Genomic DNA, 26603 nt, shown 5'->3' with positions numbered 1-26603 from the left:
TTTCGATTTTTGGCAGCATCGTAAGTTTGGGAAAGTCAGCAAAATTGGACTGCTCGAAATTCTTCAACTATGATTCACCTAGCAAACTTCAAACAGACGAATCTCAACGAAATCATAACCGATTAAAGCTCAATAGGTTCCATTTGAAAGCGTAGTTATAAGCCTTAGTTTTGGCTATAATTATATAATTTTTTACATATCAAGTTGTTATTTGTAGCAAAAAAAGTTTTAAACAATCTTTCTCCAAAATTTTGGTAAATTTTCAAAATTTCGTACGTTTTATGTGAAGTGTTTTGGGAAAATGAGTCACTCACTATGAAGCAGCAAATTATCCATACTTTCAAACGTGCAATAGTTTTTCTTGCCCCTTTTTGCCCCTAGAAGAGAAAATTCCATTTTAATTTTTCATTATAATTTATCGATTTCCTCATTCAAATCTATATACCGTTTTGTCTCAAATTCCGAACAGACTCATATTCCGAACACTCGCTTTTTGTATGGCGATTTGGTTGAAATGTTTCGCTGAAATATGTCATCAAATAACAAGGAAATGCCAGTCAATTTCAATTCAATTTTAACGTCTCCAATATAATTTATACCGCGGGAGTAGTGATGATAATCTAGTTTGAGGCCAGTAGAACAAGCTGAGATACATTTATTTGCGAAATTATTCATTTGAATACGATTTATTCGTGCTGTTCGGAATTTGAATCAATGTGTTCGGAATATGAGACAGAATGAACACAGTGTTCGGCATTTGAATCAAAATGTTGTTCCATACTTTTACGTTAAAATAATACTAAACAAGTTAAAATTAACATTTTTAACGGCACACCCAACAGCTAACAGTTAGGCTTTGCGAAGAAATTAAAATTTTCACAAATATCGATTAATTTATGCCCATCAGATGCATTTGAAGTCACTGCTGGCCTTAAGTGTTCGGAATATGAGTCAAAACGGTAATTTGTCATAATTCGTTTGAAACTTTAGTGGAATTTCTAAAAGGAAGTTAAATTTGTGCCTCTAGTTTAGGTTTATGCACAAATTTCTACATTACAACAAAATAATTGTAGTAATAGCCTTTTTATACGATTGGATGAAAAAACTTAATTTGGACCAATTTCACTAGAAAATCGAATTTTCAATTTGACTGTTATTTCCAACGGGATGATATCAGGTATCCAATATAATCAATAGATTACCATTATCAAGCAATTTGAGACGTATTTGAGGTTTTGTCCGACCTTTGTATGAAGGACCGCCACTGTGCAGCGTGGGACCAGACACATGAATGGTTATTACTCAAAGACGGCTGCACCAAATTGCTTCATTTTTTCACAACATACTCTAATTAATGTATTGTTCCGAAGAGTAAATATCCGAATACGATAAAAATTATGTAGCCTGAGATATTTACGTGGGTTATAGCTACCCGTCGGCCCCCCAAGGAACTTCGGAATATCTAAGGATCCTGTTGACCAATGAACAATATTGACACAGATTCTAAACTAGAAGAGTTTTTCGAGAACTTGTGAAATAATGGTGCAAAAATATCGAGAAACAAAAAAGCTATCGAGGTTATTACCGGAATCATCGTTTTTTTTTTCGAAAACTTTGGAAATGTTGAACTTTGGAAGAAAATTTCGAGATTGAAAGGTCAAAAAAACCGGTGAAAATTCACTCATATAATGGCCTACTCAGGATTTCTGCAAAGAAGTTTTTTTTTATTCTGTGAAATCAAAATAAATAAATATGAAGCAGTTACTTCAAAAATTTCTAGGTGTTTAGATTTTAATGGATATTTAGAGGTAATCGTGGATAACGTTCTGTATGTTCCACGATATTTAATAGTATGCATATGGTTTTTGTTAGTTGAATTCTTTGAAAAATCATGATCATAGATTCATAGGAAAATATCTAGTGAAATCGGTAGACAAATTCCTGAAATTCTAGTTTTGCGCAAATCACTGGCAAATTATTTGTTAAGGTATTTTAAGGAAAACTAGGAGAACATCAGGATAAATTTTTTGATTTTCTTATTGATGTTATTTCATGAGTAATTCCCAATGAACTTAGGTATCCTGAGTGAAAATTTTAGAATACACGTTGATAATGAAAACATGCAGAGATCCTTCTGAAAAAAAAATTAAAACAACTCTGTCGAAAAAGTTTAATTGGAGAAACTCCTTGAAAAAGAAGTCTTAGAAGAACGAAATTTATAAAAAAAACTCTTGAAGACAAAAACAAAACTGGTGGAATCGTCAAAAAGTTTCTGGGGAAATTAATGCCTTTATAACTTGAACAACTCTTTGTAGTAATGAACAAGAAAAAGAAAAGCTCCCTAAAATGAAGGACGAACCCAAAACGATTCCAAATCATTTAATGATTTGTTCTAAAATGAACACTAGAAAAAAAAAACTCATATAAATCTCAAGGAGTATATTTCCATTAATTCAAATAATTCGTGGCAGAATCTCTGGAGCTATTGGCAAAGGAATACTTGGGAAAACCACGGGATTTCTTGGCCAAGAAGTCTCTTCAGTGGTTTTCAGAGGAAAATGTTCAGAGTGGAATTATTAGTTGAAATCGTGATAAATTCTCGAAATGATTCGTGTAGGAATTCTTGAAGAATCCTTGGATAAATCCGTGTTGAAATTTTCGGAAGGATATTCTTTTAAAAATCCCATGATGAATTGATGTTCATAAAGAAATTACTAGTCATTTTAAAGTGGTTTTACAACGGATGCAAGTTACTTGAAAAATTCCTGATGGCATTGCTTACAAATTTTGTAGATTTTCTACATGAAAGCGCTGGAAAAAAAAGCTTTCCGGATTTGTTGCTTATGTTGTTTTTGAAGAAACCCAGAAAAAAATTGTGCAGAACATCTTGAAAGAATTCCTTAATGAATTCTTAGAAGTATTTTCTTGTTTTTTCAACGAAATTTCGGAGGAATCATCGAATACGTTTGATAAGAAATGTTATGACATAACTTCATATAAAAAATCACAGAAGAAGAAATATTCCTGCTAAAATGTCAAGTCGGACCATTATTGTGCAACGGAATTCACACAAAATCTGCGGCAAGATTATAATAGAAGCAAATATCTTGTCTCCAATTTCTCCAACAGAACTTTTTATCACTTTTGTTTGATTTTACTTAAAAAAAAATGCGATTAAGGAGCAGGACTTTTTTAGATCGAAAGGCAAATAACAATATGGCGCTTGTAGGAATATTTTAAAAGGTATTTCTTTTTAAATTCCTGGATTATTTACTTAAGATTGACGAAATCTGTGAGGATTTTCAAGAACATTTGAAATGTAAGAAGTCTTTGTGAGTACTCAAGGAAGAATTTCTGGATTAAATTGTCGGAAAAATCCCTTGGAATTCCAGAGAATTGCCTAAAAAATTTCTTGCGGTAATGGTAGTAAGATTTTATTTTGCAATGCCTCAAAACATTTCTTGTATAATCCGAATAGGGAGCCGGATCCTATTCTTGGCACTTTCGATTCACTTCGGCAGTGGGTTTTTTTAAAGTTCCTGAGCTCATTTTTGGCCACAATATGCGTCGTATTGAAGTGCAAAGTTTCAGACGATTCGGCCGAGAAAAACCCCCGATGCCAAAATCAATCATGGAAGTGCCCAAGTAACTCTGCACCCTAGTTATACTAAAAAAGTTATGCAGGGAAATTCCAGAAACTTCAATTTTCTGAGGTATTCTGCAAACTACCTAGAGAAAGACAAGAAAGTATTCCTTGGATTCCTTGGAGAATATCTTAAAACTACTAAAGGAACATTACTAGAAGATTCCCTGGAGTAAGTTACTTTAAAGATGGGCGTGACCGGGAATAGCAATATTCATGTTTTTCATATTCTTGTTCAAGATTGGAATAAGGTGTACTCCCATGCCTTGTTCCTGAAATCAGTGTGGACAAGAATGTTAAAACATAAACATGAATGTTGCAAGTATCCGAAGTATACCGTAACTTCGCTAACGCCATTACTAGAAGAATCTCTGGAGTGATTACTGGTTGGAATCCAAGAAGAACTTCTTGAAAAAATATCCTGGCTTATTCTGGCATAATTGATCTTATTGGCAGTTTACAGTCAGGATGCATTCTGATGCTCGATTACAGGCAAAATTCTTTCGAACCATCGGTGTGAGTAATCGGCCAGCTGTTCCTGTTCAAACTTTCTTCCTGTTTTGTCAATTGACTTTCAACTCACACACCTAACCCTTAACAGAATTAGTGTTACAAGTGTAGTTGATAAACACTGATAAGATATGAGCACTGTCATTGGCGAAGTGCGTTGCCGTCGGCGATTGGATAACGGAATAAGGTGTGCCCATAACATATTTGCATTACAACCTTAACGTTGATTTCCCGTTGAGCAGGACTAAAAACAACAACTTCTACACCTTTCATCATCGGTACACAGATGTTTCGCACTTTAATCATTTCCCCTACACAGGTGGGCGCGTGTCACCGCGGCACTTGTCGCGACCAAAAAAAAATAGTGCAGCTTGTTGTTTTGGCCGCAAATGCAGATATTTGAATTTGCATTCGACACCAAATCTGGATCGCGCGAAATGCACTACTGCCATAAGTAATGAGCCAAAGCGGTTTCGGATGTCTGGTGGATCTAAAAATATCTCTATTCATGTGGGAGAGCCATGGGTTCACTACTTGCGGAGGATGCTTCGACTCAAATCAAAGTCTCGGAGACGGAGACTGGTCTCAAGTGTCAGTAAACAAACATTCTCACTCAATCAATGTCGATAACGATATAGTTTGGTGCTGGGTAGGCAGGTAATGTCTGTTGAATCAATGCCAGCAATCTGATATGATGTTCGTGGAGATTTGATTTTTAGGATTGGAAAGAAAACAGATCTAGCATAAACTTCTTCAAAGTACAACGACACATAGATATTTCTCCAAAGCTTCAGAAGATCCTTTTAAAAAAGTTCGTAAAGTATAGAAAGTTGATAAGCTGTTCCCATAAGCTTGGAGACCTTCTCCCATAAGCTTGAACAGTTTCTCCTACAAGCTTGGAGAGCTTCTTCCAGAATCTTGGAGAACTTCTTCCAGAAGCTTGAAGAGACGCTTTCAGAAGCTTTAAGAGCTTCTCTCAGATGTTTAAAGAGCCTCTCTCAGAAGCTTAGACAGTTTCTCCCAGAAGCTTGGAGATCATCTCCCAGAACCTTAAACAGTTTCTCCCAGAAGGTTGGAGAGCTTTTCCCAGAAGTTTAGACAGTTTTTCCAAGAAGCTTGAAGAGCTTTTCCCAGAAGCTTGAAGAGCTTTTCCCAGAAGCTTGAAGAGCTTTTCCCAAAAGCTTGAAGAGCTTTTCCCAGAAGCTTTTAGAGCTTCTCGCAGAAGCTAGAAGAGCTTCTCACAGAAGCTTGCAGAGCTTCTCACAGAAGCTTGCAGAGCTTCTTGCAGAAGCTTGGAGAGCTTCTCCCAGCAGCTTGGAAAACTTCTCCCAGATGCTAGAAGAGCTTTTCCCAGAAGCTTCCAGAAGCTTGGAGAACTACTCCAATAAGCTTGTAGAACTACTCCCAGAAGCTTGGAGAGGTGCTCCCATAATCTTAGAGAGCTTCTCCCAGAAACTTGGAGAGCTTCTCTCAGAAATTTGGAGAGTTTCTCCTACAAGCTTCTGTAGAGCTTTTCCCACAAGCCTTGAGAGCTTCTCCCAGAAGCTTGGAGATCTGCTGCCAGAAGCTTAAAGAGTTTCTCCTTGGAGTCTGAAGAGCTTTTCCCTGAACCCTGGAGAGCTTCTCCCAGAAATTTGGAGAGCTTCTCCTAGTACCATAGATAGCTTTTCCCAGAAGCTTGGAGAGGTTCTCTCGAAAGCATGGTAATTGTTTTTATAAGTTTGAAGAGCTTTTCTTTGAAGTTTGGTGAATCTCTCCCAGAAGCTTAGAGAGACTGTCCCAGATGCATGGTGAACCTCCTTCAAGCTAAGACAGCTTTTGTTTCATATGCTCAGACTAATTATTAATCGATTGATTTTTTCATATGATGAACGATATTCTCTATTATGATGGCACTCGATCATATTGGAACTATTTTGCCTCTATTGGTTCAGAATTCGATTTGAATCCGATAAACCTACTGAGCTAAGTACTTCTCAATGCCATCGATTTGCGAATGATATTTCCCCATTTGTTTCATCTTCCTGGATGCATCAGATCATCGACTAGCTATGATACCTATACCCATCATAGGAAAGATCATTAATTCCGCTAGTTATTATGATTGTCTTCTGATCCGCTCCGCGTTCCATTCATCGTATGAATATGTTAATTTCTGCCAAGCCACGGCTTCAATTAATAATATTTATGACACTAACCATTCCGATTCGTTTCTCGGTTGCGCCACGGCCTTATAGATCTCTCTCTCTGTTCGCTTCTCGTTCAAAATCGTGGTCTGGCGCTTCCTAATGATTCCGTTCGATCGCAACCGTGAGGAGGATTAATATGCTTGTTCACCTCCCGTATCCCACCCCCTTTGCATAAACACATCGCATTCGCCATGGTTTTTGACAATTAGCAATCCAATCTCTCGACTAAACCAGAGAATCCGTTCACAAATTACGTACCTCTTAAGGGGGAAGAAAAGAGTCGGTTCAAGCGTTATGGCTCATGAACACAATATTGAAAATGTTCATACAAAAATATGAACATTTTCAATTTGGAACTTTTCATTCAAAAATTTTAAAATTTTTATACAATAATCGCTATGGATGGAGAAGGGTGTTTCAAAATACTGAATTTTAGCGTTACGTAATAAATGAACGCTACCCGACTGCGTGTAACATTCAGCTGCTATTTGCAGTAGGGTAGTTGCGTCAATGGTGGCCATCTTATCTCTGGCCAATTGCTGATTAAAACGTGCGGGGCCGTGGACGCTCTCTTATACACCCCAGTCTTTCACGTCGATTGGTCGTCATCGCCAGCCAGTTCAAATACTCAAGCTCTAATCAACCCTACACAAGTACATTCTTCAGCGAATGTGGGTGGTGCGAGGGGATTCCACAGGCCTCTGATGCGAGTGAGCTCCGAGCGCGAACATTTTTTACGGTGTGTCTGGAATCGTAATTAACGGGAAAAACCATCGATTTGGCACCCACCATTTGATAGATGTACATATTATTCGAGCATCTTCTCCGTGAATTAAAAAAAAAATCAACGTGATATACGAAAGTAATTGTAATTTTAAGCTTTATGAGATAGGGTTTAAAGAAAATTTGATGGGATATTCACATAAACCTTTATCAATTTTAATTTATCAATCAGGAGTGATAGTAACTTGTACATTTATTGTTGAGGCCCAGATAGGCGTAAGTAGCGGTAAACCACAGCTATTCAGCGTGACCAAGCTGAGGGTCGTAGGTTCAAATCCCGCCGGTCGAGGATCTTTTCTTAAAGAAAATTTTCTCGACTTCCCAGGCCATAGAATATTAGGGTGGATCAAAAAATCGTTTTACTTCACACCGTTCCTTCCATTCTAGATCAATTTCGGAGTATCCTCCCTAAATTTGAGCTCATCTGGATGAAAACTAAGACTGCACAAGTCCTTCAATCTTTGTATAGGAATTACAAAAGTAAAAGCAAATAATTTATACAATCGGTCTGGGTGTTTGCCTACGTGCTCTTGAAGGTTATTAGATACATTCGTCAGCTACAACATAACATTGTGACGAAATTAGGTACAAACGATATAAACGAGCAACAATTTTGAGGTTCTTTTTGCTTTTATTTCCTCTGTCAGGGCTAGTTACAGCTCTCTTCTTATTTTATTGCAAATAACTAAAAAGTCTCTTTTTTACTTGAAGGTCTTTTTTATGGTCTCTAATATCACTTTTATCCTTACTACGTTTGTAGTGAATTTCGGTGACAAATTTTAGAGGTTCGAGGGAATCGTTCAGAGACTATTATTACGCGACAATTTTCAGGTTCTTCAAGAATTTATTCTCAGATTCCTCGAGGAAAAGCTTCAGGATTTCTGCTAGTGATTTCCTTAAACATTTCTTCTGATGTACTCTCAGAGATTCCTTGAGAGATCTCTCAAGAAATTCCTCAAGTGATTCCTCCATAAATTCTGCCAGTGGTGTTTCAAGGGATACCGTAATTTCGGGTGAAATTGATCACTTTTCACTGTTTTCCATGTCTATATTCTATGATGTTGCTAATTCCAAACAACTTAATGCAGGAAAACAAGTACGACGGTGAGCTTCATTGGCTTATATACTGAAATTTTCAAACAGTTGTTATTTTAGTGCTGAAAATCGTCTCTAAAATAAAAAATCAAGGAATTCCATTTCGGGGTGAAATTGATCACCTGTCAAAACAATTATTGTTAGTTTTGAAATCAACTTTACTTATTTGATTTGGGCTTCCTGAATACAAATATGCTTGCCAAATTCTTAACAATGCAAAATTTATGGAAATAATAAACAATTAATTTTCAACAAAACCGCAGAAAACGCCTAAATGTAGGCAATTTCCAAAGGAATCTTCTGATATCTATAAAAAATTCAATTATTACAACAAAATGAACAAATTGGTACGAATTTTGATGATAAAATTCGTTTTGAGGATATATTCCAAGCATCCTCACAAATTTTCAGGTTGACAGCATGTCCAAATCCTTGTTTAAAACTATAAGTTTATTGACTGATGCCAATACCACACAGAACACGATTATGAAATTTTCTATTATTTTCATAGAAATAAACATTCCTTAACACAAAAAACTTCACAACATGCAATTCGACAATAGTTAAGACAAACAATGTTCATTTACTGTAGGTTGCAATGATTTCTGTGCTCTATAAGAGGGAAATAAATTCGTGTGACATGGTGATCAATTTCACCCTACTGATCAATTTCACCCGAATTTACGGTACTTAGAGAAATTTCTTCCCACGCTCCCAGTAATTTCTCACAGACTATCTCAGGATTTCCTCCAGATATTTTTAGTAATCCTTCCCCCGATTTCGCCAGTTATTATAGATCTCCTATATCCTTCCAAAAATTCTTACTGGAGTTCTTCCGAAGCAAATTATCAAAGACTTAAAGTAATTCTATGAGAGATTTTCGCGGGAAAATCTACAAGAACTCTCACGCCATTTTTCCAGTTATCCTTCTAGGTATTTTTTATACGAATTCCTACGAGAATTCATCCAAATTTACTCTGATTAATTGCTCCAAAACTTCCTCCAGTTAATAATCGAGGAAATATAGTAAATACTCTCCCTAAGATTCCCCAATATTTTCGACGTGGTATTTCTCTTCGAGTTCCGCCAGAAATTTCTCCGGAATTACATTCAAGGATTAGTCCTGCAGTCCTTCCATACAATTTATCATGGATTCATCAAATGTTCATTTAAGGTTTCGCACCAGCCAATACAGGAATCATTCCAGTAATTCCTCCGGTCATTTCTACAGATATTTTTTAGGGATTTTGTCCGATAATAATTGTAAAGGAATTCCTACATCGATTGGTCATTTATTTAATTATCTTAGCTATTGTCTAGGAAAACCTTTAAGTTTTCATCAAGACCAGGATATCTTTCTGAAAACCTTCTGGAAGTTAATAAAGGGTTAGAACTTAATTAAGCATCCTAGATGTTACTTTAGGTGTTTCTTCTGATATATCTCTCGAGCGCAACAAAAACATGCAAAACTTTCTGGAAAAAAATCTTGACATTTTCCTGGAGACATCCCTGGCAAAGATATTTGAATATTTTTTTGAGAAATTACTCAAACAATTTCTGGAACAATTCCTGGAGGAATCATAAAAGGAATATCTGGGGTATTTGCTGAAGGTTTTCTTAGAGAAATTTCTGATCAGATTCTTAAAGGAATCCCGAACGATTGCAATTTCTTCTCAGATTGCTCGAGAAAAATCTTAAGAATTTCTGATAGTGATATCCTTACAGATTTATTCTGGTGTACTCTCAGGGACTCCTTGAGAAATCTCTCAAGAAATTCCTCAAGTGATTCCTCCATAAATTCTTCCAGCTGTGTTTCAAGGGATACTTAGAGAAAAGTATTCCCATGCTCCCAGTAATTTCCCACAGACTATATCAGGATTTCCTCCAGATATTTGTCCAGATATTTCCTCGATTTCCCCAGTTATTATAGATCTCATATAATACCCGTCCAAAAATTATTACTGGAGTTCTCAAAAAAAAAAATATGACAAAGGCTTGAAATAATTTGTTAAGGGATTTTTTCCGGGCAAATCGACAACACTGCGGAACACGATTTTGTCTCCAGCATCAAAATACATCTATTCACTTAATAAAGGGTAGCTGAATCCATTGCCTTTTACAAAAATATCATAGCACGTCTAGTTTTTGAGATATTGGTTGTTGAAAATGCAAAAATTGACTATTTCAGCCAACTTGCATGCAAGTTTGCCAGCTTGTAAGGAAATTTATTTGATTAATTTGCCACAGAATTCAAACTTTATGTGTATAACTATACTAATCATCAAAGTTTATAATACTTTTGATGCGAAAAAATTATTTTCTGATGGTTTAGAAAAGTATTGTAATTTGCCATATAAGAGAAATTTGTATGCAGGCTGCAAGCATGTTGAAAACATCGGTTTAATCTAAATTTAATCGTGAAATTTCAACCAAAATATATCTAAAACGAAAGTTTAGGTCCTCTTTTGCATGCTTGGTGGATAACATCACCAAAAAGTTCGATAAAATATACTTCAAATATTAGGTAAACATCAATAAAACCAACGTTTTATACAACTTTGGCGACCTGTAGCTAAAAATTGGCATCAGATTCAGCAATCCCAAATCTACTAGAGACACATAATTTGATCCTTGAGACACGCAAAAATGTCATTGTTGCGCTGTGCAATAATTCCCACGCCATATTTTCCAGTTATCCTTCTAGGTATTTTATTTGAATTCATCCAAATTTACTCTGATTAATTGCTCCAAAACTTCCTTCAGTGAATATTCGAGGAAATATAGTAAATACTCTCCCAGGGATTCGTCAATATTTTCGACGTGATATTACTCTAGGAGTCCCTCAAGAAATTTCTTTAGGAATTTCTCCGGAATTACATTCAAGGATTAGTCCTGCAGTTCATCCATACAATTTCCCAAATAAAATCTTCATGGATTCTTCAAATGTTCATTTAAAGTTTCACACCAGCCAATACTATAGTAACCATTCCAGTACTTCTTCTTATCATTTCTACAAACATTTCTTCAGGGATTCCAAGGAATTCTTGCTTCGATTGATTATTTATTTAATTATCTTACGATGGTGTTACACGGGGTTTTCAACCGGACTATTTTCGTTAGATTCTACATGTCAAAATATGAAAAACCACAAAGACTTTCGGGTGATGGACCAGTGGTGTAGCCAGGAGGGGCTCCAAAAGGGGCAATTTTGTACATATATTATTAAGCTAATTGAAAATTTAACAAAAATATTTTTCAGTTATTATTGTGATGGTAGAGAACAGAATTAACATTGATGTATGTTTAAAATGTATTTTTTCCATGCCATAGGCGCAATCGGGATGGGTTTCTTGTTGGTATACTATTTCAATAAAACCAAATTTGTTTTGTTGTCCATATTCCATGTTAGTTACGCCAATGGCATAAAAATACATTACAAACATACATTAATGTCAATTATGTTCATTACTGTCGTAATAAATACTGAGAAAAATATTTTTGACACATTTTCAATTAACTCAATAATATTATATTCGTACAAAATCGACCCTTCCTGAGCCCCTCATGGCTGCACTACTGGTCCATCACCCGAAAGGCTTTGGGGTTTTTCATATTTCGACATGTAGAATCTAACAAAAATAGTCCGGTTGAAAACCCCGAGTAGCACCATCGTAACCTTCCCCTGTTAGTAATTTGTCAAGAAAAACCTTTAAGTTTTCCTCAAGAGTCCAGGATATCTTCCTAAAGAACCTTGTGGGAGTTCTAAAATAACCCCTAATTTTTACTTTAGAACTTAATCAAGCTTCCTAGATGTTACTTTAGATTTGTTTCAGGCAATCCTATAAAATCCCTGGAGTAAATAATGGTTCGCTTCTAGAAGATATTTAAATAGAAAATCTTGTAGGAAGTCTCAGAAAAAAACGATGATTGAATTATTGGATCAATTCCTGGTGGGCTTAGGACTTTTTTGATCAATTTCTGAACAAATCTTTGGAATAATTTCTTATGGAATCTCTGTAGTAACTTCTGTGGTTATTATTACAAAAATCTCTGAAGGCGTCTACAACGAAACTCTTTGAGGGATACGTAATAAAGTCCGTAAAATATCTGAAGAAATCTTTGGAGAAATATCTGAAGTAAACTTTTTAGGTGAATACCTGAAGCAATACCTGGAGATAATAATTTAAAAAAACACACATATAGAAATACTAGCAGTAATACATGTCGTAATGTAATGAGAAATGTTCTCAAAAATACCTTTAAAATCTTCTTAAAGAAATGTATTTTAAGATTTTCTAAGCAATAAACATTTTATCTCCCAGTTCCTTATAGTTTTTTTTTATTGGTACTTATTTGGTCTCTTTTTGGCCTCTTTTTCTGGTTCTTATTTTGAAGACACTTCAAGATATTTCAAGTCGCTTTATTTCGAAAAATACTTTTAGTAATATCCTTAAACAAATGTCTGGTCGAATTTTCTGAAAAAAAAAATTGTAAATTCATTTCTCAACTAATCTTATCTCCTGATTCCTGTTTGGTTTCTTTTTGTTTTCCTGGTTCCTGTTCGGTCTCATTGTGGTCTTTTTTGAATCCTGATTGGTCATTTTTTTTTTCGACAATTTCAAGTTAATACCGTAAAGTAGTGATTCCAAAATTTCGAATTCGCCTCCCAGGGGGGTGAAAATTTGTAAAACTGAATTTAGGGGGCGAATGCATAAAATTTGAAGAAAGCAGTAAATTTTATGGAAGAATCATCACTTCCAATATTAAATAATTTATTTGTATTTGCGGAGGCGGTTTCGGACGCTTCTTGGGCAAACTCGGGTTTTACGGTTGAGTAAGCTAGAATTTTTAATTTCGTCAATGCATGGTTTAGGTTTAAGTTTTAACAATTTTGTGTACTTACAACATAAGTCTTCCACATGTGTTCTCCGTCGTAATGTAACAGTCGTATATCAATGTTTATGTAGTAGCTGCATGTATAATTCAATGTTTAGTAATAGGTTTTAATAAATTCATTTTAGTTACTTACAATAGTTTAAGAATAATAGTTAGAAACTTCAAGTAATTTTATAAGATAGTTTTAACGTGTTCAATCACTTAGGTTTGTGTACAAATTCTTCTTCTGTCTTTTGTTGACGTCTCTTACAGTACAGGTGAAGTTTCCCCCATCTGTCATCCTTACAATTCCTGCTGGAAAGCGTCGGACCGGGTTGCCATCAGTTTCTCTATTATTTTTTTCTAAGCATGTTTATTTTGAAATCATCATAGAAAAAGCATTAACAAACGTTAGTCAAACACTGAAATGTTTCTGTCGTGTATTGAAATTTTTCATTTCATTTCATTTATTTCTTCATTGAATTTATAATATGCTTTACAATTTATGGACCCTACTGAAACATAATTTCTTTGAAAGGGTCATTCGATTGCCTAGGCTGTTAATTTATCTTATTTAGTATACCCAGTATCTAGCTTAAATAACAACTATTTGACATTTCAACGAATGATATAGTCATCGATATTGTTTTTTACATAAATTCTAAGATTCTTTTTGAACTTTTCAATAGTATCTGCATGTTTTACATCCTCAGGTAAAGTATTGAATACACTTGGCCCCACATTTTGAAAACGTTTCCTTCCTGTTTCGGTTCGAAATCCTGTTTGCCTTAGTAGATGAGCGTAACGGGTGCGGTGTTGGTGAATAGCGGTATTGAACGACCAGTTGTGATGCAGATTCAGTTGGTTGACGACTTTGAACATGATGATACCGATTTGATAGGTGAGAAGACCTTTAATCGGCAAGATGTTGTGTTCCTGGTTACTATACAGATCATTCGTTGAGAACAAAAACGGCAGCTTAAATATTGCTTTGAGACATCGATTTTGTTGTACTTGAACTTCCTTGAGATGAGTGTTATACGATGATCCCCAAACAGCAATTCCATACTGATAGCGAGTATGAATAAATGCGAAGTAGATTTTGAGAAGTACGTGCTGTGGAACAAAAGATGACAGTTTCCAAAGCATTCCACACATTGATGAGCAACTTGTTACGATCTCCCGTATGTGAACATCCCATCGTAGCCGATTATCAATATAAACTCCAAGATGCTTGAAATTAGATACTTCTTCGATTGACACTCCATTCACAATGAGAGTAGGATGGTTATCGTTTGAACTATTTTTATCACCAATGAGCATCATTTTGGTTTTTTGGAGATTCAATGCCAGGAGGTTGTTTTCTAGGTAGGTGGTTATTAGATGTAAGTCATCTGACATGTTCTGGAAGATTTCAGATCGGGATTTGCCTTTATATGAGATTGCTGTGTCATCTGCGAACAATCTTGAGTGACCTCTAATATTAAGATTTGCGATGTCATTCACATAAATCAAGAAAAGCAGAGGACCAATGTTGCTGCCTTGTGGAACGCCACAAAGGATATTTTGATGTTCACTTCTAACCCCGGAAACAACCACAGCCTGCTTACGATTTGATAGGTAGCTCTTCAAAACATCATTAGCAACTCCTCGGATCCCATACGCATCGAGTTTTTTCAAGAGCATTGCATGATTTATTGTGTCAAATGCTTTGGATAAATCCAGAAACACTATTCCAGCTATCAATTTTTGATCCACTGAGTGCGAGACTTCGTCCACCAACTCCAGCACAGCGGTTTCCGTGGAAGCTCCTTGCCTAAACCCGAATTGATGCTTATAAAGCAAAGAGGTACTGTCCAGATAGTCATGCAAACGTGTGGATAGGAGCTTCTCGAACACCTTGTTGATAACCGGTAATACCGATATAGGCCTGAAGTTTGTGGGATTGTTTGGGTTACCCCCCTTAAAGACTGGATATACAAGAGCTACCTTAAGACAATCTGGGTAGCTCCCTAAGCTAACACTATCATTGAAACAAGAACAGATTATTTGTGATAGAGCAGTACTGTGTTTTTTAAGGGCAGCTACAGGAAAATCATCAACTCCAGTAGCTTTAGTTATGTCCAGTCCATTTATAATGTTCAAGACTTCAGATTGATAAGCTGGCCGTAGAAAGATGGAGCTAGTTGACCTTTCCACAGTATTAAATTTGTTTATGTTGCCATCTGAATGGAGCTTACTAGCAACATTTTCTCCGACCGATGAAAAGAAATCGTTAAAAGCATTTCCAACTCTCATTGGTTCAGTCATAATGGTTCCATCCACTGCAAGTTTTAGCTGTTTCTCTCCAGTAGTCTTATTACCAATAATGTCGTTGATTCGGTCCCACAGTTGTTTGGGATTGCTAGATGAGAATAACCTCTGATAATACGATGTTTTGGCACGACGTTTGGCTTCCGCTAATTTTTTATTAGCATGTTTCAAGAGATTTTGTAGTTGAAGATTCTGCCTATTGTTTTTCCACCTTTGGAAAAGATTGGATGAAATTTTCCCGAGCTTCCATATGTCGAAATTATACCAGGGGCAACAATTTTGCTTCACTTTAACGTTCACAGATAAAGTGGTAGAAAATGTTTCTTTTAAATGCTTGTAGTGGCTTGTTATAGCTAACAGTCGCTCATTTGGTTCATCGTATTCGAAGTTATGCGACTCGAGAAAGGACCGAAAATGGTTATTAACTTTTTGGAAGTTTATGAGGGTTTTTGTTAGAGTTCTATCGATTTTACCAATCGTCCTTTTGAAGTTGGTAAGAACATAACAGTGATCGCTTATTTCACAATCCATCGTGAAATTTGTTACGCATTTGGAGATATCAGAATGGCATATAACATGATCGAGTAAGTTATCGCTCTCTGGTCGTGTTGCATAACAATTTGTTACCACCATGTTGTAGCATGTTAAGAGTTGTAGATACCTCTGAACCGCACGGGATTGTGGATCATTGACGGCTAGGTTCATGTCTCCAAATAGGAAGCTTGGTATACTTCTATCCAACGACGATACGATGTTCTCAACATTGGAGACAAAACGGTCCACATCAAAAGAAGGTGGTCTGTAGATAGCATGAACCAAAACCTGGGTTCGTCCACCAATTATTTTAATAGCAATGTGATGATAACCGTTCTCCTGGGTAATGCTCTTTACTTCAAAATTTAAGCCATTCCGGATGAACACAGCGAGTCCTCCGGAGGAGTTGTTGCGACACGAATAAATGCTTTTGAAGCCGGATACATTATAGAACTTTGATCTACCATCTTTGATCCACGTTTCTCCGACCACCAAGAGGTCAACCGAAACGTTCAAACTTCGCAGAAAGATTTGAAGCGAATCAAATTTTTCTAATCGATTAATACCGCGAATGTTAATCTGCAAAATGTTAAATCCTACTGCATCCAATGAGCTGATCGTGGGGTCTATGCGGTAATTTGTAGCTTGATTTTTTTGTTCCATCGTATTGGTACACCGGGATACATTTGACTCCTTCAAAACAACTAGTACGTTGTCGAAGTCAACTTCTGAAGATCAGTACGGGATCGGATTTTTATTGGTTGGGAATCCTTACGAAATTTAACATAGATCACTCCATTTCTTCCAGGCCAAACGTATCGAAATTTCAGCTTTGGCTGTTGCAACTTCAGTTCCTGGTATAATTCTATCATGAGCGGCGATAGATCATCCCGAATTATGACTTTGTTGGTCCACCCATAGGTCCAATTAACACCAGAAATCATGGACACAGTCAACAAACCAAATTGCTTTTTCCTGGCTAATAAGCTTTCTTTGGCATGGACGTTGTTGAACTTGACTCGTATTGGATTATTTTCAGCTTTGCTTGCTGATATTCTGGTACATGAGACAATAGACTTCTTATCATCAACTCCTAGAGTATTGCACATTACATCAACCAGAGATTCAGTGCTTTCATTCGGTACCCGAGGGAGACCCAGTATGATGGCATTAGATGATAGCTCAGATCTACGATGCGAATCAATTTCAGCTTCCTGCTTATGAACTGCATCAGCCACTGTCTGAGTTTTACTTGAAAGACAGGCTAGTGCAGTTTTCAGTTGGTTATTTTCAACCTTAAGCTTGCTAACCTCAGATTTCAACTGAACAATTTGGTAACTGAAATCATCCAATTTGTTCGAAAGAAATTGTTGACTACGTTCTATGTTCATTAGAACTTTGTTCGAATGTTCAGTTAAGGCTCTTGATAGAAGATTTGGCAACTCTGCCATACCGACTTGTGATTTGGAAGTCATGGTTTTGAATCCCACACAAGAGATGGCGCTCTACTTGCTCTTGATGAACGAGCGGGTATCGATAATAGATTACTCAAAATCTCAATACACACCCGGAAACAATTCTGTCGTACTCACACTGCCGTGTCTGCCGATGACGAAACTTTCGATGCAGTTGTTCTGTCGATGGAGGACTATGATGACGTCAGGAATATGGGTGTAGTGGTGAATACAACCAAGATGATACTGCCACGAAATGTCGGTAGAAGCTTCACGATGATACGCAGATAATGTACTTTGAATGTGTGATGACCAGCTGGTGACGTCAGGATTATCCAGCACATACAATCGTGATGATCTGGAGACAGCGGATTTGGGCGGGTGGTGACGGAGGGTGGAAATAAAACAGCCGACGAAAATATATCTTTATTGGAGTCTCATTACAATGTCTATGAAGCGACGGATCATTTCAGCAACCAGATATGATTCATTTAGCAGCAACAACAGCGGTGGTTTATATGAACGGCGGTGATTTGGCAGCTTTAAGGTTCTTAACAGGAACAGCAACAGCAGCAGTGGCAGCAGCAGCAATAAAAGTGGTGGATGGCGGGTGGCGGGGGGCGGTGGCGTTTGGCGGAGTATGAAGCAGCGTTTGATTGGTGTAAATGATCTTACACGATCACAGCAGCGGGAGAAATTTCACGTTTTCTCAAACTGTTCTACTTTTATCGAATTAATCGATAATTCAGGCGAAACTACAGCAACAGCAGAAGTAGTTTGATATGCAGCACTTAATAGTTGATTGAGAATTCAACTAGAATTTATGAATTATAAGCGGAGCACAGAGCACAACAATTACAACCAAGCAGGGATGCCAGAAAATTTTATTTCAACTTATGTAAGCTTTGAAACATGAATTGGGAAATGAGATCCTGAAAGATAACGTAGAATTGTATGGTTTACAGATAACATTAAAAGCGTTCACAAAGTACAAAATATATGAAAATAACGACATTTTCAAACTGATTTGGAAATCTGACCAAAATGTTTGATGACATTTTTGAAGTTAAACTTTAGAATAAAGCAGTTAAAGGTTCGATTATTGGCATTCGGTTTTTCAAGGACAATTTTTTAACATCATTTATATTAATATTTGCGAAAAACTATTTCATAAATGATAGTTTGAAAGTCCAGCTTGATTTTTCAAAACAGGATCCAGAATTCCTTCTACAATCTAATTTATTAACTCTGCCTCAGGCATCTTGAAACTTGGGCAAGAATTTTCTCAGCTTGATAATAATCAGCAATTCATTTAAATTTTTCTAACCAAGCCCTTCTCTCCATACGCTTTCTAACTTCAAATGTGTTAAAGGGACGATCAAAAACTCTTTCAAGCTTCGTATTATTTCAGGGTAACTTTTCAGCATGAAGTCGACTTGAGAATGTAACCAGGCTTGCGCTTTCTCCATTAGATTTCGAATCGTAACCAGCTTCATGGTAAAACTATCAGCATTCAGAGATTGTTTCGTATATTCCAAAACAACAACGGTTAACATTTTCTTAAGGATCTCAAGAAAATAATGAAAACATCATTGATTTTTTTTTTTCTGGCCTAAATCGAACTAAAACCGTGTGATGATTTTCTTTGCTGAGCTTCATTTACTGAACTTCTGTTGAGCCACGAGACTTCTCCTTGAACTGACATAGGGTAGATGTACTAATAGTGGAGTTACTAAGCATGATTGAACTTTATTTAAATCATGCTAAATTCAAGTAGCGCAATTAATGTACATGTTAAAGTTGTAACGGGAAGTATCGACCATTGAAAAATGATTTCATCGCAGTAATCCACGACATGTCAATGGAAAATAATACCTCCACTATTGTTACACTGTTCCTTTAGTTGTGGTATAGTTTTAATTTGTGTTCCTATAGTTGCGGTATCCGTTGTTTTCTTATGGGATCCTCCACTATAGGAACACTTTACCGCAACTATTGGTACAAGTAGGAAAGGTTTTAACAATTTTGGTGATATTTCATCAGTTTTAACCCGTAGGCTACGGGGCTGACACACAACATTCAAATTGCTCGCGTTTGAGCATAACTCAATATTTTTTCATGAAATTTTGAGGATTGCTACACTATTAGTTGTAGTTATATGAGTAATGGGAAAGTACACATTTGCAGTATTGTTGACAAAGTTATTCCAGAACATCTCTGGGTCAGGTAGGGTAAAAATCACATAAACTTCCTTTTAGAATTTTTCGATTACTTTACTTTACTCGATTATTTTCGTTTCCATCGTTGAAACATTTTCATATTCACGCAGAAGATGTTCGAATACTATGTATCTTTCGAATGGTGGATGCCAAATCCAGGGATATTTTTTCGCTAATAACGGCTTCAGACACACCGTGTTCCCGATCCAATTCCGTTTGCTTGGGCAGAAATCGGGAGTACGCGCCACGGAGATATCGCATCGGGGCAATTCGATTTCGCTGCGCGTGGAATCGTGCAATCCCCTCAAGGTTCGGGTCTCCCAGAGTCGGTTCAGTATCGATTCATCCGTCGCGACGTCGGGGTAGGTTTGGCCTCATGCTCGAACGTGCGCCGCGTATCGGTTTCGCGTCTTCTCAAAGCTCTGTGTGTATTACAACCCTTGTAATAGGTGCTTACAAGTCGCGCGCTCGCTATCAGTCCGATTAGAATCTAAGTACCAGAAAAGCGTGACACACCGCCTAGGCTGACAACTCTACCATAGACAAACGGACGGTACGCGAACAAATACTGTGTTTGGGCAACCGACAGCTTGGTGGCGGTAGCGTGCAAACGTCAATCTCGAACAATATAGCGATACGAGCGCCATGGGTGAGCTGCTGGTTAATTACCAAACATTAGATTTGAGCACTGAAAACGATTGAAAATAATAAAAGTTTTGCGTCTGTTCGCCTGTGACTCTACTGTGTTGCCAACATTGTTATTGGATTTAATTGATTTCATTCGATCATCGAATCATTCCGGTTAAATGTTCCGGTGAAGGGAAAATGAGTCACGTCACGACAACCGGCTGTGATTGCCCGGAAGGGTTTCAAGTGCTCTGCGGAATTACGGCTGTTCGAAGAGTTGCTTGCCAAGATCGAAGACAAGTGAACGGAGCGCTGTGTGGGGATCGTCATGTGTTCTTGATTGTGCCGGTTGAAAGATTGCCCAAATTCTGGGACAAGTTTTCCGAAAAAAGGCTGTCTGGTACGATATAGTGAAGCGTATTTCTGTAGGTGGATACGTACGCTAAAGGGGTTTTCCTTAGCCTAGTGGTAACGTCTGCGGCTACTAAGAAAAGCCATGCTGAATGTGTCTGGGTTTGATTCACGGTCGGTTAAGAATCTTTTCGTAATGAAAATTCTCAGGGCATTGAGTATCATCGTACTTGCCACGTGCGAAAATGGCAACTTCGGTGAAGAAAGCTTTCTGTTAATAACTGTGGAAGTGCTTATAATAACACTAAGCTGATAAGTAGTCTCTGTCCCAGTGGGGACGTAATGCCCGGAAGAAGAAGAAGAAGACGCGCAGGATGTGTGATAAATTAGTGCCGACAAAGTGATGACAAAGTTCCGATGCGAGTTTCAGAGACGATTTGTGACTCTGTTTTGCTGGATGATCGCGACGGTGCTAGACGGTGACGCCGATTTCGGCGACGCAAACTGTGATTCAACGATGGAATGTTGGCTGATTGTTACTGTTGCGGCTAGATGACTGACTACCAGAACGATATTGTCATGTGTGGACTCTGGAATTTTAATTTGAATATTTGAAATTTCATCATCTTATCGTTTTTTTTCTTTTATCTTTTATGTTTTTCAATATCCTGTCTTCATTCCGCAATTGATTCTCTATGTGTTAATCAAGCAGGAACCTTTCCTTGAACGATAAAATGTTCCCTAGTGATAGATAAGTCATTAAACTATTAACAATCACTGTGCACTGATTAATTAATATTAATATTAGGTTTATTCAAGTTTTGGATTTATTTTTTTGAAATTTTGCGATATATCTACTGGAAGTATGAGAAAGATTCTTGGACTCTATATAACTGAATATCATTTTCCGAGCATACCTTATCTTTGACCCTAAATCTTTTTTAACTTTCAGTTTCCTTGAATTCCCTGGACATAAATCTCTCAGTTAACGACTGAAGAAATGCTCTAAGAACACTAAGCGGATTCTGTCCCAGTTAAGACGTAATCAATTTCCGAGAAATTTTAAATTTTCTGACGGAATTTCTTCCAGAAGTTAGAAGAAATACATCCAGAAAATGAGAGCTTCTTTCAAAAGTTTGAAAATCTATTTCCATGCCTTCGAGGTGCGTCTCTCTGCTACTTGTCTTTGAAAATCTTCTTTCGTGCACACAGAGATCTTTGAAAGTTACTACAAAAAGTCTGTAGATCTTGTTCCAAAAGCTAGGAAAACTTGTTTTAGATTCATGGCATGTTTCTCTAATATGTCTGGAAAGTTGCTCTTGATTGCTTGCAAAACTTCTCTTAGAGCTACGGAAACTTGTTCAAGAGGCTTACGAGATGAAGTTTCTTCCAGAAGTTTTGATAACTTTTTCCTGGATGTGTGAATGCTTCTCTCCCAAAAATTTGAAATTTGAATTCATTGGCTTGAAGAGATTGGTGAGTTTCTCTCAGAAACTTGGAGTGCGTTTGATTGCCACTCCCAGAAGCTTTGAAACATTGTTTCTCAGAAGCCTTGAGACAGCTTCTCCAAGAAGCTGGGATACAGCATGGCTCGATTCTCACAGCAGCTATGAAGCCTTCTTCCATAACCTGGGAAAACCTCTTCTATTAGCAGCCTCGCTCAGAAGCCCATTGCCGGATGCATTTTCCAGAAGCTAGGAGGCAGTATTTCCCTTGAACTACGAAGTTAAACCAAATTTCTCCTAGAAGCTCCGAATAGCGTGAAGAGTTTTTAAGAGAAGCTTATTTCAAAAAGAAACTTGAAAAGATTTTCTAACAGAAGATTAGAGTGATATTCTCCCAGAAGCTTTGATACCTTCCTCAAAAGCTTGAAAAGATCGTTTCTCATAAGCTTCAAGAACTTCTCCTCAAAAGCATGATTTTTTTTGTCAGAAACTACAAAAACTTGGAAAGCTTTTCCTAAAAAAGCTTGTAAGGCGTCTTCTAAGCAGATTTATAAACTTCTAGTAAGCTTGGAAAGCTTCTTGTAATAAGTTTGGAAGGCTGCTCCTAAAAAGCTTGAAAGGCTTCTCTTAAAACACTTTTGGAGCTTCTCCTAAGAAGCTTCAAAGGCTTCTCCTAAAAAGCTAGAAATACTTGTCCTAGGAAGCTTGAAAGGCTTCTCCTGAGAAGCTTGAAAGGCTTCTCCTGAGAAGCTTGAAAGGCTTCTCCCGAGAAGCTTGAAAGGCTTCTCCCGAGAAGCTTGAAAGGCTTCTCCCGAGAAGCTTGAAAGGCTTCTCCCGAGAAGCTTGAAAGGCTTCTCCCGAGAAGCTTGAAAGGCTTCTCCCGAGAAGCTTGAAAGGCTTCTCCCGAGAAGCTTGAAAGGCTTCTCCCGAGAAGCTTGAAAGGCTTCTCCCGAGAAGCTTGAAAGGCTTCTCCCGAGAAGCTTGAAAGGCTTCTCCCGAGAAGCTTGAAAGGCTTCTCCCGAGAAGCTTGAAAGGCTTCTCCCGAGAAGCTTGAAAGGCTTCTCCCGAGAAGCTTGAAAGGCTTCTCCCGAGAAGCTTGAAAGGCTTCTCACGAGAAGCTTGAAAGGCTTCTCCCGAGAAGCTTGAAAGGCTTCTCCCGAGAAGCTTGAAAGGCTTCTCCCGAGAAGCTTGAAAGGCTTCTCCCGAGAAGCTTGAAAGGCTTCTCCCGAGAAGCTTGAAAGGCTTCTCCCGAGAAGCTTGAAAGGCTTCTCCAGAGAAGTTTGAAATGCTACTCCTGAGAAGTTTGAAATGCTTCTCCTGAGAAGTTTGAAAGGCTTCTCCTGAGAAGCTTAAAAGGCTTCTCCTGAGAAGCTTGAAAGGCTTCTCCTGAGAAGCGGCTCCTCCTATGAAGATTGAAAGGCTTCTCCTGTGAAGCTTGAAAGGCTTCTCCCGAGAAGCTTGAAAGGCTTCTCCCGAGAAGCTTGAAAGGCTTCTCCCGAGAAGCTTGAAAGGCTCCTCCCGAGAAGCTTGAAAGGCTTCTCCCGAGAAGCTTGAAAGGCTTCTCCCGAGAAGCTTGAAAGGCTTCTCCCGAGAAGCTTGAAAGGCTTCTCCCGAGAAGCTTGAAAGGCTTCTCCCGAGAAGCTTGAAAGGCTTCTCCCGAGAAGCTTGAAAGGCTTCTCCCGAGAAGCTTGAAAGGCTTCTCCCGAGAAGCTTGAAAGGCTTCTCCCGAGAAGCTTGAAAGGCTTCTCACGAGAAGCTTGAAAGGCTTCTCCCGAGAAGCTTGAAAGGCTTCTCCAGAGAAGTTTGAAATGCTACTCCTGAGAAGTTTGAAATGCTTCTCCTGAGAAGTTTGAAAGGCTTCTTCTGAGAATCTTGAAAGGCTTCTCCTGAGAAGCTTGAAAGGCTTCTCCTGAGAAGCTTAAAAGGCTTCTCCTGAGAAGCTTGAAAGGCTTCTCCTGAGAAGCGGCTCCTCCTATGAAGATTGAAAGGCTTCTCCTGTGAAGCTTGAAAGGCTTCTCCTGAGAAGCTTGAAAGGCTTCTCCCGATAAGCTTGAAAGGCTTCTCCTGAGAAGCGGCTCCTCCTATGAAGATTGAAAGGCTTCTCCTGTGAAGCTTGAAAGGCTTCTCCTGAGAAGCTTGAAAGGCTTCTCCCGAGAAGCTTGAAAGGCTTCTCCCGAGAAGCTTGAAAGGCTTCTCCCGAGAAGCTTGAAAGGCTTTTCCTGAGAAGCTTGAAAGGCTTTTCCTGAGAAGCTTGAAAGGCTTCTCCTGAGAAGATTGAAAGGCTTCTCCTGAGAAGATTGAAAGGCTTCTCCTGAGAAGATTGAAAGGCTTCTCCTGAGAAGATTGAAAGTCTTCTTCCGAGAAGCTTGAAAGGCTTCTCCCGAGAAGCTTGAAACGCTTCCCCCAAGATGCTTGAAAAGCTTCTCCCGAGAAGCATGGTAGACTTCTTCTGAGTAGCTTGAAATGCTTCTTCCTAGAAGCTTGAAAGGCTTCTCCCGAGAAGCTTGAAAAGCTTCTCCTAAGAAGCTTGAAAGGCTTCTCCCGAGAAGTTTGAAAGTCTTTTCCTGAGAAGCTTGAAAGGCTTCTCCCGTTATGCTTGAAAAGCTTTTCCTGAGAAGCTTGAAAAGCTTTTCCTGAGAAGCTTGAAAGGCTTCTCCCGAGATGCTTGAAATGCTCCTCCCGAAAAGCTTGAAAGGTTTCTTCTGAGAAGCTTGAAAGGCTTCTCCTGAAAAGCTTTAAATGCTTTTCCTGCGCAGTTTGAAAAGCTTCTCCTCAGATGCTTGAAAAGCTTCTTCTTTCACATAGTAGTTTGTAAAGCTTTTCCTAGAAATTTACAAAGTTCTTCAATGAAAGCAGTGTTGTTCAGACTCATTTCCCCGAAAATAACATTTTCCGAACTACGAAGCCACGAACTACTACAACCATGCTCTATCCTCCTAAGATAGAAAAGCAGATGGTTAAGCTTGAGTACTGCACACAAAATCGATCAATCCAGAGAGCCACAATTCAAGTTTCGGTGAAATGAAATGAGTGAGTGAGTGAGTGCGAATCATTTCACCGAAACTTGAATTGCGGCCCACCGAGATCGAAACTGTCGGACTCAAGCCCAACCACCTCCCCCTCCATCTCAGGAATACAGCGCACAGTTATAACAGTTCATGGCTTCACAATTCGAATTTCGGGGAAATGAGTCTGGTCAACACTGAATGAAAGCATGAAAAGTTTCTCCGAGAAAGCTTGAAAAGATTCTCAAAGAATGCTTGACAAGCTTCTCCTAGAAAGTTTAAAAAGCTTTTCCAAGAAATTGCACGCTCCAAGAATACTAAAACAGCTTGATAAGCTTATCTCCTCCTATTCCTCTTTATATGTTTCTATAGGAAAGCCTGGTTGTTAAACTCTATGTCGTACATTATTTTAAATTAACTATAAAGTATTGTCTAGAATTTGAAGGTTATGTTTGGAATAATAGTGTTATTTCATACAAAATTCAGCTCTGACGTGTTGTAACTTTGTTACCTTATGAGTAACTGTGATGAAATTGTAATTATTTACTAAAAGTATACCCTACATCTGAAGGTCTACTCTAACAAAAGTTTCAAAAATTGATAAATGAAAAACGGTTCTATTACTTTTTGTAACACAACTGTGGATATTTCTGAACATACTTCAAACGTTCCCTTGAATAATGTATGCTTCGCATCGATTGATAATTCCAAGGCCACCCGCGACATCACGCCGAGAAATCTCGCCAACTTCAACCACAAATGTACAATAAATTTGCAAACATATCATATCATATGGCTAAATGCCTATCATCACCACCAGCTCATTGTCGCCACCAACGCTGCTCTTGCTTGTCGTTGTCGAGGTTGCGTTTCCCGATCAGACGGAAGAAACTAAATTATGACAGAATGTGTTACCCTGACACAAACACGTCGGAGCCCTTCAGAAACATAACTATGGGAGAATTTTCAAAATCCGATAGCCCGTTCTCAAGCCATTACGTGTCATATGAACACCATTCCATTTTCCATTTATTTACTACAAACTCACAAATGTAATGTCAAAAATATGGCAAACGTCAGAGCTGTTGAATGTCATGAATATCTCGTGACCTTGACAATTGAATATTGTTAATATCATCCTTTGTTTTTCATGGTGAATTACTGTCGGTTGTCTGATGCGATATTTTGCATGGGAGGGCGCTATAAGCATTTTAAATTTTCAAAAATGTTGACATTTAACAGCTTCGATGTTGGTAACAAAATTATATCAATTTCTGTTATTTGTATGTTTAGAAATGTGTAATAATCTTGTTCTGTGATTCTGGTCGGGTTGTCATCAATATCGTCGCTTTTCGCTCACTACAGACGACGGACAAGCGCTGCGATGACAAGTCGATGATTGAAACACCCAACATAAGGCCAACAGACGACGACCAAAGACCATTACTACATACCTACTTACTTACTTACTTACTTACTTACTTACTTACTAGAAGAACAAAGTGCACAGTTTGTATGGCTGGGTGGTAAGAAATGAATGGGATGTGGATCGGTTTGGAA

General features: G+C 37.9%; 1 protein-coding gene across 12 annotated transcripts in view; it reads left to right on the top strand.

Annotated features, from left to right (window-relative positions):
- The window catches only part of LOC5564635 (unconventional myosin-IXa), a 220670-nt gene that overhangs the window by 84603 nt on the left and 109464 nt on the right, over positions 1–26603 (top strand). For 6 of the 12 annotated variants that reach the window (XM_021849220.1, XM_021849214.1, XM_021849212.1 and 3 more), the window contains exon 1: positions 19956–20264. The exons of 3 other annotated variants lie outside the window; for them this stretch is intronic. The gene's annotated coding sequence lies outside the window, so the exon portion shown is untranslated. Of the gene's footprint in view, positions 1–19955; positions 20265–20325; positions 20643–26603 lie in introns of those variants that run through there. 3 more of the 12 variants (XM_021849208.1, XM_021849210.1, XM_021849211.1) reach the window with 3 other exon arrangements.

The sequence above is a fragment of the Aedes aegypti genome, chromosome 3 (genome assembly GCF_002204515.2).
Source record: "Aedes aegypti strain LVP_AGWG chromosome 3, AaegL5.0 Primary Assembly, whole genome shotgun sequence".
Taxonomy (NCBI): Eukaryota; Metazoa; Arthropoda; class Insecta; order Diptera; family Culicidae; genus Aedes; species Aedes aegypti.
Note: the sequence above shows the minus strand (reverse complement) of the source record. Positions and strands in the feature narration are given on the sequence as shown.